Below are 12,848 nucleotides of genomic sequence, written 5' to 3'. Positions count from 1 at the left end.
CCACATTTCCTCCGGTTCCGCGTCGTTATTGGTTCTTGCAGAGACCGAACCATCATACGACAGCCACCATCACGTTTTACGATGAACGCACGTGCACGGTGGTGTTATGTAGAGAGATACTGACCAACATCACAGAGAAACTGTAAAATACTGTACCATGCAGCTACATGTAAGGTTAAAAGATATCATTGTAATACCAAAAGAGAAAAGGAAATCCATACGGATGCTTTACCATAGACACTCCATGATTTTATATAGGAAGGTGACAGTTATAGTATAGTGCATAAAATATACCAACAATTATGTTATCTATGTTGCCAGTTTCACAGTAAATCCATAGAACATATTGCACCATTTCCTTTAAGATAACACTACACAAGGGCTATATATACAAATTACACTGTAATATAACCATACCCAATTGCACATTGTAAATGAACTTAGAATTGGGTAGACACTACATGCACAACCTACTTCACCAACAACACAGGACAAATCTTTCAGATTTTTGAGCGTTTTACAGTCACGGCAGCTACGTCGAGTTTGAGTCCACTGTATGTTTGCTCTGTCAGCATGTCTACATGTAATATGGCTCGCTGTCTAGCAGTATAGCCTATGTGTCAGCCTGTTCCTTCAGGTCATGAATGATGCTCTCTGACTCGAGACAGCATCAGCTCTACCTAATTATGTTTTAGCATTGCAGTCAAATATAGCCTATAGTACACACCCATGGAGTGAAAGATTGGGCCACATAATGTCTGCTTTTATTTGGCTTGGGTAGGATTGTTGAATTTTTGTTGTGCTTATAGTTTGTGAAAATACTGAGTTCTCCTACAGATAGGCTCCTGGTTGACATGCTTTTGATTCTGTGCAAAAGTATATAGACTAGTGTGTTTTTTGATCATTTGTTGACATTTCTACACCAGTGCCATCTAGATAAATTCATGCACTCATTGCACTTGGGCAAATGAAGTCATTCTGTTACTGACTCTGATTGATTACCCCATACTGAGAACTTGGTGAGGGTGGCAGTTAATCAAGTGTTATTCTGAAGTACTTTTAACAAACAGCTTTGACACGAAGCACGCTACTGACAAACTACCAAACTGTGCAAGAAATACAATAAAATATAATACTTGATCAAAATCCCTCCCTCCCTCAATTGTGTCAGCACATGACAAGAAATGTGTGTATGCACGAGTGTGTGTCTGTGTAAGTATAAAGGGGAACAAACTGATCAAAGAGTTATGTAGAGGGCGTATGATCTTTGTTCTTTTATTATTTAGTTTTCTGCTTCCCCAATTTTTCACTTCAGCCTAAAGATGTCTGGGTATTTGGTGAAAGTATATAAGGAGTACATGTTGTAGTGTTTTTTATTTTATGCAGTGGTGGAATGTAACTAAGTACATTTACTCAAGTACTGTACTTGAGTACAAATTCGTACTCGATTATTTCCATTTTATGCAACTTTACACTTCTACTCCATTACATTTGTCTGACAGCTGTAGTTACTCATTTCTTTTCAGATTACAGTTTTTAATACCCTTCCTGTCAAGTGAGAACCGTGTAACTCCATATTTGGTGATTTTGAATTTTCCTGATAAACTGAAGGATTAAGTGTTCCTTTGTGGATTGAGAAAATTCTTCTACTACTTAAGCTAAATAAACTATTTAAAACCCCCCCTCAGATCAGCCGGAAAATGCGCTCTCACAAAGCCGAAAACGGCTGTTTTTCTGAGCTCATGAAAAGTTGACTTTTTAGAGATACGTGGTTCTCACAGGACAGCGACGCTACAAACATATGATGATCTTTATAGAATATGATGCATTGCTGTAGATTAAACTACCCAACAGTATATAAAGTAGTTAAAATTAGCTCAACCGTAAGCATCTACAGCAGTAAAATGCAACATACACATGAATGCAGCAGTAATATTAATCCAGAAACATCAGATATAATAGTAAAACACTAACAGGGACCATTTTACTGCAGAATGAGTACTTTTACCTTACCTAAGTACATTTTGCTGATCATACTTAAATATTTTTACTTAAGTAAGGTTTTGAATGCAGAAGCTTTACTTGTAGTGGAGTATTTTCACAGAGTGGTATTAGTACTTTTACTTAAGGATCTGAATGCTTCTTCTTCTACCACTGATGTTATGCTACCTTGTTTTTACCAGAAGGGGGCGCTGCTTATCTAGATGTAGTCAGAGCATTGGACCAAAATCCCCTCTTCATGGCTGTCTGTGTCCCTTTTCATTAAGAGGCTCAGAGGTGACAATGTAAAAGTGACACAAAAAAACGCAGAATTTTCATCCATATTGACTTAAAATTTAACAATGTATTGACTGTTACCGCAACTAATAAATAATGTTCCAGACATTTTCAGGGACTACATTTCAAAATGTTACAGCAGGAAAAGCACAGGTGTAAATAATACAATTAATGATGGCTGAATTCCATTTAGCTGCGGCAGTTTCAGGGTCCTGGTATTGTTCATGCTGGCTCTCTGTCACACTGTCATGGCTTACTGGGACTTTTGAATAGAACAGAGCCTTCGTTAATGTTATTAGTAACACCTGTGCTGACAAGTCAAAATGTCGCCCATGGTAAACCTACACAGGTGATTTGAATTCTATTGGCCGATTAGACCTCCTGTGCGGACGTATACAGACTGGGCTTGATTGATATCGCTCTGCCTCTCCTGTTGGCTTTGTTGCGCCTGTTAAGGTGGGACAAATTATTCATCATACTATCATTCTCATTGGTACGTGGAGTTCGGTGACCTCACGTAATACCCACCGTAGCTCCACCCACCATCGACCTGAGCAGAGGTCTAATCAGCCAGAATGATTAAAAACACCTGTGTGGGTGTGCAGGGCCTTTAATACATACATAGAATACATACAATTCCATATATATACAGAAAGAGGTACTCAGATCCTTTACCTTGGTAAAAGTACTCCACAAGTAAAAGTCCTGCATTAATTTAATGAAGTAGAAGTACAGAATTATTATCAGTAAAATGTAATTAATGCAGAAAAATGTCTCTTGTCAGTCTAATATTATTATTATTTATGTATTATATTACTGGATTATAATTAGTTATGCATGAATATGTAAGCAGTATTTTATGTTGCAGCTGGCGTAGAGCTAATTACACTGCCTCAGACACAGGAAAATGGCCCTGTTACATTATTATATATGACATTATGATGATTAATGAGGTTGGAAAGAGGAGTTCTGATACACTAAATTAGATACATTTTTGATTTTATTATTTTTTATTGGATCATTTTTCCTCATTCGCCCCCCCGATCAGTTATTTAAATGAAACCACCTGAGAGGTTTGAAGGGAAATCTCTCTTTGGTTGAACTTACAACTCACAGACGTCTGAAATGTGACAAAGCGCCCCGACTATTCACTGCTTTTTTTGTAAGAGGTCACAAGCCAAAAAGGCCGGGAACCACTGATTTATTTGTCAAATATTTGTAACTATAGCTGTCAAACAAATGTAGCGCAGTAAAAAATACAATATTTCCCTCTGAATTATACTGAAGTAGAAGCATAAAGTACCTTAAAACTGTAAAACTGTACACGGACTACAGTACTTGAGTAAATATACTGACTAAAATAATACATTGTAGATGTTTTATACAGTTAAACTTGTCCATCATTACACAACATGTTTCATGACCTTGGCCTCGGACAAAATTACATATTTATGGTGTCAAACATCTCAGGGCAGAAAAAACAGAAAAATGAACCTCTGTTCACTTTCACGGCAGTGTGACGCTGGAGGAAGACATGGGGCCGGTCCGTGCAGCTGTGCAACCTGGAAACAGTAGGTGCATGTGACTGGATGCCCACATGCGCTTAAAGAGGGAGGGAGCTGTACATAGAAAGAGAGAAAGACCAGGCCTGAATGCCGTAATGCAGCCACGAATAAGAGATGTTTTAAATGCAGCTTTGTTGACGCGCGCGCACAGACACGGCTCAGCGTTCCATTAGAGGAAGCCCAGGCCATTAGTACTTTTATCTTCTTTGTGTGGGACAGCACTGACAAGAGTCCCCTTTCCATCCCCTGCAGCACACACTCATAATCACACCCCAACACACACACACATGCAGCCAGCCCCCCCTCTGTCTCTCTGATGCAGATGTTTTAGATGGGTTACTACACTGTGTTTTAATGGCGGTCATAACGGCAGTGCAGGCTCTCCACAGAGAGTGATTCAGCTTCATTTTCAAAAGGCTGTCTCTCCTTTCACGCTGATAAGATGCCTCAAACAGCTGACAGCGTGTACAAAATATCTTTGCCAGTGGCTCTGAATGTGCACGTCGGGGGTGAGTCTTCATTCACAAAACACTCGTCTCCTTCTGTGCAGGTAACCATGCCTGCAGCAGCTGACAGTGCGCACAAAGCTCTGTCTTCCTCTCTCACACATAAAACATGCTTTGGATGTGACACTGAAATGTTGTACTGAGTCATAGTAACTGTCGTCTGTCTACTAATACAATGTCTCATTTTATGCTAAGAAGAAACAGCTGATGGCATACAACCTGTCTCTCACACACACAAACAAGCGAAACCAGTGAGTGCACCAAACGGCAGACAGACAAAGTTAGAGCTGAACAGTTCGCTAGCTGCTGAACGTAGTAGAGCATTTAGCAGCTAAAGAGACAGATATTTCCCTCAGGAGTTGGTGGAGACAGAGTTAAACGGAGAGAGAATTTTGGACTTACATTCATTAGAAAGCCAGAAACACGACTTTAAATGAATGCTAATGTTGCTCTGTGTCTGCTGCAAGTGTTAATGGGCAACTGTTAGCTAACAAGTTCGCCACATCAACATCAAAGTTGATAATATATCATTGTTGCCCCCAAGTGGCCCAAAAAATAAGTTTGAATTTAACTGGTGGTAAAAACATATTATAGGTCACACAATGCAAAAAGTACAATTAGTATATTAGAGTATATTTGGAAGCGTATATACAGTATTGTTGTATAGTAGTAACGTACTACTACTTCCTGATTGAATTTCTGACTTGACGAGGTGTTCTGAAAGTCACATTTTACAACTTTCTGACTTTAAATCTCACATACCACTAAGTGGCTGGTGGGTTTGGAGAAGGTGAAGAAGTTAAGCCATTGTTGGTGAGTGTTTTTTTTTTTTCTGGAAACAGTGGAAGACTGGACTCAAAAGACTCTATGTTTTGTTTTAGTTTGAACACTTCCAGCTTGCTGAGATTTCCAGACAGTGAAAAAACCCATTACCAAATACAGGCCAGACTCAGGGCAACTGTATATAAAATTAGCCATATGCGGGGTCAGTCTTGTCTGGTACAGCCCTTCTATTTTAGTCTGAACTCTCTTTGTCTCTCCACCACATTCAACCTTCACTTGCTGGCTTATGTTGCCAGATCACTGTCAGTCAAATCTGAACAAACCACACCCACACGGTCCTAATGACACAGATTAGAGTTTTTGAATGTTAAAGTCCTAATAAATAGTTCTTAAGGATGTTTTTTTTAAACTTCAACTTTGACTGTTGCTTATTTAGCCATGCATACTTAATGTTATCAAGAAAAACTTTATATTTGAAACCATGTATTCAGGCGCTTTAATGGCAAATGTCTCTTTATTTTTTAGCTATGCTAGCAGCATGGAATAACACCTATTGAACAGATTGCCATGAAATTGGCTGCAGACATTCATGTCCCCCTCAGGATGAAATGTACTAACTGTGATCCTTTAACTTTGCATCTAACGCCATCATCAGGTCAAATCTTTAATTTGAAATTTAAATACAACTAATATTAGTTGCACCCTTACATGGATACTTATCTCTCCACACACATGCGTGACCCTGCCACCAAGCACACATGCAAACAAAGAATACACACAATCTACAAGGCTGCTCGCCCACCAAACATACAGTACACACAAACACACACGCTCATGTGCACACACTTGACCTTGATAGAGACAACAGGGTGGCAATTCTCCCTATTGACTGGGTCCATTAGGGGCCAAAGTGCAGCTGAGCCACATGCTGTACAGCCACAAAGAGACACACTGGATTACAGAGACACAGCCAGGCAGGCACACAATAGGGGCTGGATGATGGAAGCAGCAGGAGGGAGAGAAGGACAGAGGATGGAGAGGCGGAAAAGACAGAGTAGGATTTAACCTCTTTTCATAAAGGTTCCATTTTCATATTATAAACATATTAACAGCTGGCTTTTCTATGAAACTGTCATTTAAGTCAATTGATTGTTCACTCAGAATCTATTCATAGTGATGTGAAATATGCAACAAAGACACAGACAAACAAACAGATGGGGCAAAAATGTAACCTCCATTCAGCTTTGCTCATCAAAGTAGGACATTATTTGTTGATTTGTTGAGATGAACACTTTTTTTGAGTGTTGGCAGATATGGGCAGAGGTCAGGGGAGTTCAAAGTTTGAGTGCAGAGAGGAAATATGAGAAAGGCTTAAAGCTGTAATGGAATATTCCCTTTACAGGACATGATGTGGAAGAGATGTTTTTAGAAACACACAGGCACTCCTCTCATTCGCTGGTCCAAATGGACCTTTCTCTCTTTTCTGTCACCCGGTACCCCATCCATTTTTTTCCTGTCTGTCAACATATGAAATGTAAGGCTGAGGTTTCTGATCTGAGGTTCTGTCTGAGATGTGCCTCATGAATTAATGATCAGTGCTGAGAAAGACCCTATCTCTAAGTGCTGCTGGTGCTCACATCACCACGGCTGCCCATCTGTGTGTGTGTGTGTGTGTGTGTGTGTGTGTGTGTGTATTTTCCAGTTTTAAATATGCTTCACCTCTCTGCACGCAAGCAGAGGCGGTTAACCCTTCACACCCAGATATTGCCAGTTGAATCTTTCAGTCACATTAGCGAGAGAGACAGCGGAACAGTCAGTGACAAAAAGTGTTTTTCTGTGAATGAATCTAATGCAATTCATTTTTCCAACTGAATAATCTGTAGGAGTGCTGCAGATTTATCAATAATGATTTGTCTCATTTGAAGAAAAAACAAAGGAATGCTTTCCAAAAGGAAAAAAAAAAACAATGATGATGCAGCATCCATCTTGACAGGGAAAGTGAAACTTCAGCTTTGATTTTCTTTGACAGAAAGTCAACAAGCCAGTAATGCTCCAGATGTTACTGTTATATATTACAAATATTACAGTTTTTCTCTGTCACTTAAAGGCATAGTTTCACATTTTGGAAAATACAAAAGGTAATACTTAAATATGAAGCAACCTCCAGCAGCCAGTTAGCTTACCTTAGCTTAGCACAAACACTGGAAACAGATAGCCTGCCTCTGTTCAAAGATAACAAAAAAAAGAGATTTAATGTGTTAATTAGTGAGCTCCAGATGTGTTAGTAGGTGGATTTTGACATTAAGCGCAACCACTACATCATTTTATACTGATTTGTCCTGGAAAGGCTGTCACTCGCTCAAAACGTTTAACTCACTCGTGTCAAAAGTGAATAATTCTTTATAACCAGTTCATCACTGCCGCCAAAATAAAATGTCCCTTTATCACTGTTTAATACAAGACAGTCAAAAGTCTAAGGATCTGTCAAAATGACAGAACATTAAAATTGTGTTACTTTATGTTCTTTCTCATTGAGACTTAAATACAGCGACCCACTAATTAAGCCAAATGAATAAACTCATACCATTAAGTTAGTGTTGATGTTTCCTCTCAGACAACCTTTTACCTGTCTACTCTACTTGTCATGACTATATCCTACACATTTTTTAACCGTGTGTGTGTGTGTGTGTGTCTCTGTGTGTTTGGTGTTACAGTGTGTCATGGTCCTGATCACCAGTGTGTTTGGTGAACTGGCTTTAAACCAACAGACTTTGGAGCATCGGTAGTCTGCTGAAGGACGTCTAATTCCCCCCCCCACACCCACACGCACATACAGAAAGACATAGTATGCAATCTCACATCAGCATGCACATTTACACAAAGAGCTGTAATCTAATCTAATCCAGACCCTCTTTACTGGCTGTGACCGTTCATCAAATATAAGATTAATGGGAACGGGTGAAAGCGTGGAGACTTCCTGGATTACAAACAGCTCGTCAAAAGCCTAAAGCCAGGAAGTGTTTCCAGAGCCTTCTCTGTGGAAAGAGAAACTGCAGGGTGGCCTGGTTGTTACAGAGACCGCCTTAAATGGAACAGAGCCATCGTTAATATTAATTGTTTTACCTGTGCTTTTCCTGTGATGTCACATCAAAATGTCTGCCATAAAAAAGGTCTATTGTCAGGGCCAAGATCCACTTACAGAAATATTTTGCATCAGTACACTTGCTCCACTCTTTCTATGTTCAAACACAATGCAGGAATTGACATTTATTTCCACCAAATAAGGGCAAAATATCATCTTATGTCGTAGAACTTCACTGACTTTAGAAAAAACAAGTTGAGACAAAACCTTTTATTGCTATCTCTGTTAGGAATACACAACATACATACATGTAATGATATGAACTTCTGTTTCATGAAACAAGAAACAATAGAACTGTTATTTTATGTCACATCCAGTATGTTATAACTGTTTTAATTGAATCAAGTCAAGCCAAGAAGTACAGCCAGTGCTTGCAGTGATCAATACGTTTAGCCATGCTTGCTGACTGGCAATATCAGTTGGTCAGTTGGTCCGCCACTTTGATTCAGACTGAAATATCTCATTTATATCTCAATTATTGGATGGATTGCCATGAAATTTGCTTCTGATATTTAAGGTCCCTAGAGGATGAATTGTAATAACTTTGATTCCCAGACTTTTTATCTAGCGTCATCATCAGGTCAAAACTAATGACATTCCCATCAGCCTCCTCAGCTGTATTTTGTGTTTAGTGCTAATTAGCAAATGTTAGCATGCAACTAAGATGGTGAGCACGGTAAACATTATATCTCCTACACACGCTTCTAGACACGCTAGTATTGTCATTATGAGCATGTTAGCATGCTGGTGTTAGCATTTAGCTCAAAGCTCCATTGTGCCTGTGTACAGTGACTACGTGTAATGTCACTCTTAGAGAAGTATCAACCGACAGTTACTTTCTTCGTCTCCTTGATCCTCTAGAAGAATGAAGGAATATCACTGTAATTTATCAGTATGTAATATGTGAATGCTCCAAAGTCTTAACAACAGTACATCTTCCTGCTTTTCCCATTCTGCTGACATAGCATGAAAGTACATCTGAAGCTGGGCAGCACAGTTCTTAAGCTGACCTTCTGCCTTCTGCTCTTGGGAATCAATAGAGTGTCAAGGAATAAAAAAAACTCTTCAAGGTTTTTCTAGGACAGCGAGACAGCCAATTTCCTGGTCATTTCACACCTTCTGTGTGAGTGGTTGACCGCCTCTGCTCCCAGTGTGCACTCTGGGTCCAGCAGCACAGCGACGGCAGGTACGGGAAATCATCTGCCGTTGAATGAAAATGGATTTTTTTTTTTTCCCGGGGGGACTTTAAAGAGTGACGGACCATGACCCTGATAGGTGAAGGGGACTAATTTCATCTAGCCAGCATCCTGGTATCTCTTCTCCCTGAGATGGTCACAGCTCTTAATGGAGCCTGTAAAGTGTAATATCTGTTACAGTGTGTGTGTGTGTGTGTGTGTGTGTGTGTGTGTGTGTGTGTGTGTGTGTGTGTGCAGGGGGGAATTTCTCCTCTCTTCATCTCTCCCAGTCCTGTTCTTGCAGCTTCCGTCCTGGATTCCCTCTCCTTAACGTAAATGAATAGTTACATGAGAACTTTCATTCATGCTCAGAAAAAAAATGTGCTATGAAAAAATAGATAAAACGATGTGTGTTCTGGTTTAGAAATGCTTTTAAGCTGTGTATGGCACAGTTAATAATGATGTAATTTGTTACTTTGCTGTTTCTACTGCTGTGTGGTTAAAGGTCAGCTTTGGCACAATGGATACCTGCAGATACAGCAGCCTGAACCCACGTCTTTGAGCTGAAGTGCAGTCTGACTGTTGCCGTTGGAGCTGCGAGCTCCTGACACTCTATTAACTTAAACCATTTGCCTGGGGAGTGGGGGAGGGACTCCTTAACTCCCTACCGAGGTAAGACGTTGATGGACTGAAAGCAGATCAGTGTCTTGAGACGTCATCTAACATCGCTGGGTGTGAATGTGAGCGAGGTGCAGCGGCGGTGACGGTGATTGGGTGGCTACCGGGCTCTCTCCTGTCGTACAGACTCAAAAACACAAGGTCGCCTGTTTTATAGTGTTCTGTAACAGTAGTCTTTTACTGTTTGGTTAGAGCTTACAGTGATGCTATCAATAAATGTTCTGAGTTACATTTACAGTTAAAACCACAACCCCTGTGTAACAGACAAAAAAAAAATCAACTTTAAGTAATCAATATTTTTAGATTAACAATGGATCACATGACTACTTATATGTGAAAGGGCTCGCTCGCAGTGATGAAGCCGCAACAAATTATCAATCGACTCTGCAGTTCCTATCAGCTCTACAGACCTTTATAGCGTCTTTCAGCTAATTGTTGTTGTTTACTGCAGGTTCTAAGTTTTTTTTGTGCTTTTTTTATGTGCACTGCAACATTGACAAGGCAGACCATCCATCACTGTAGTCAGAGGTACACATTTCTGAATGTGGCTGCCAGAACCTGGACGCCAGTGCCTCCTCACTGTGTTATCTGTGCTGAGCTGTCTACTTGTGGTGGGATCAACTAAACCAATTTAGTGCAGAGTGTGCTCCTTAGAGATGAGTTTTGGTACACCTGAACCATGCCTTTGTGTGCGTGCCCAGAGTGTGAGTTTGGGAGCAACATTTTGGGAAAAACAGTCAGTAGGGCAAAATCCGCCTGTCAGCACTTCTGAAGGTCACTGATTAACAAAAAAAAAAAAGACAATTCACAGTTTTACAGGGTGATGTGCTTGAATATTTCTTGGCTGGGAGCAGTTGCCAGGCAACCAACAGAGGCTCCAGTGCTAATTGCTAATTGACAAGATATAACGTGTTAATTAGTGAGCTTTAAAGGTGCTGGTAGGCGTATTTTGTTACAGAGCCAGGCTAGCTTTTATGCTAAGCTAAGCTAATCGGCTGCTTGCTACAGCAACATATTAACCGTACAGACATGAGAGTGGTATCAATCTTCTTATCCACTATTCCTTTACAACATGTCATTGTGTAAATCGTAAGCATTTGTTCCTTTAAATGTAGGACAAGTCAGGATCTTATTTAGATACTTTAAATGAGAGAGTCCAGAGTCCTGTCTCATATTACAAGACTTCTCCTGACAGATGGTGCCAGTTCACTCAAATCTGCTAATCCAGCACAGACCAGATTTTGAGATGGCCAGTTTAGGCGGAACACCGGGCAAAAAGTCATTTAGTGTGATGTTATCACAGCAGGGATGAAGCACTGCTCAGGAGAGCTGTCTGGGCTGGACTCCTATCTGAAGAACCCTGTGCTGATAGCCAGACTGATGATATACCAGGAAGGACTGCTGCTCCGCTCCGAATGCAAAGTCCGAAAACAGGATACATGCAGCCACCATGCAGTAGAATACACAATTTAGCTGAAATATATACAGTGAATAAATCAGTTCCTTTTCCCATTCTCCATTTAAAGGACTAATCCATGTGATTCTCGTTTATGTTATTTATGGAAACATCTACTGTAGAGTAATATACAGTAATCTGTATGTTTTTGCATTTTACCTCCTCCAAAGCAGTGCTAAAATGTCTTTTTTTCCCTAGGGTTTCATGTTTGAGTTTCTGTAGGTGGCACCATTTTCTTTATTCCTCCATGGTAGCTATCACTGTCCATGATATCAGGCAGTTTTTCTTCTGTTTATTACAAACAAACTGCTGTTGATGCTGTTGTTGGAAATTTGAACTGCTCTCAGTGCTTTACTCTTCAGCCACCACTTTAACTGACATGTCTCTCAGTTGAAAGGACACTAAAATCTTTCAGGACTTCTGCCTCAACTGACACTTCCAGCTCAATTAATCCCCTACGCTTCGACTGACATTTCAACTCCTTTCAGTGCTCCACGCCATTGAATCTTCAGCTCTTCTCAGCACTTTCACTTCAACTGATACCACCAACTTCACTCAGTGATTACACTTAAACTGCCACTTCAACGCTACTGTGAGTGTTTGTATTCGGTCTGCCACTTCAACTGTTTCAAAAGTTTCAACCATGAATTTTCAGCAACAAGCACATGTAAATTTTCTTCAGAAAATTCAGTCTTTTCTCGTTTACGGTTAAATTTGGTTCTCCATTGAGTTCTCTATTAATATGTAAAATCCAACAAACTACATCTATCATCCATTCTTCTGTGTGTGCTGTTCCTGAATCGAGCATTTTCCCTCTCAATAGGACACCTGAACAGTTGAAAATGAATGAACTGCGTGCTGCTGGGCTGATGAATTGTGCATGTGCACGTATTGAGATTGCTATTGAAATTGTAAGTGATTATGCACCATGCAGACTGGGAGAGTAAAACATATAAAATTCTATTAACCCTTTAATGGCCCCCGCTAAGAAAAAAGACACGGAAATGTATATTTGTTTTGCATTTCTTAGTTACTCTGGGTACTCCAGTCCAATTTACATTAAAAGTACACGTTCAACGATCTGCATACATTTTTCTCCATTAAAGTGAAATATTGTTGAATTACACATCTGGAATGATGATTAATAAATGTAATTAAAAATCAACCAATGGTCATTGGTCAAAACAACAAAAAGCCACGCAGTTATACAGTGCAGTCTTTGTAGAACTACATAAGACCTTTTTATCTGTGTTTTGGTGGAACTAC

This window comes from Siniperca chuatsi, linkage group LG21 (genome assembly GCF_020085105.1).
Source record: "Siniperca chuatsi isolate FFG_IHB_CAS linkage group LG21, ASM2008510v1, whole genome shotgun sequence".
Classification (NCBI taxonomy): Eukaryota; Metazoa; Chordata; class Actinopteri; order Centrarchiformes; family Sinipercidae; genus Siniperca; species Siniperca chuatsi.
This window is presented reverse-complemented; position numbering follows the sequence as displayed.